We start from the raw sequence: 445 nt of genomic DNA on the forward strand, positions 1-445 counted from the left end.
TGGTTTATCCTGTTTTGTCATTTAAGTTGTCCTGCCTCTACCTCTTACTTTAAATTCTTAGCAATAATACAAGACTGACCGTGTAAACTATGTGCATACATTTATGTGTAAGGTATTTTATATACATATAATTTTAAAATATTTATTTCATACAGATCACTGTTAAATACGTTAATGTCTCAAAGTTTAAAGTTGCACATGAAACCTAACTCCTGCCTCCTTGAGCATATGAATTCCAATAGTCTTCAGTTACTGTCTTTTTCTGCAAGACCGTCCCATTCCTTGTTCATTGTGAAAGGTTGATGAGATCATTGTGTTGAAACTACTTCACTCATTTCATATATCAACTAACTTTTGCAGTGAATGAGGCTGGGTCCTGCATAAAAAGTAGTATGATTGACTACTTAAAGGCTATCCTGTGTCTACACAAGGGGCGGAGTTAAGA

Source organism: Lepidochelys kempii, chromosome 7, assembly GCF_965140285.1.
Source record: "Lepidochelys kempii isolate rLepKem1 chromosome 7, rLepKem1.hap1, whole genome shotgun sequence".
NCBI lineage: Eukaryota > Metazoa > Chordata > Testudines > Cheloniidae > Lepidochelys > Lepidochelys kempii.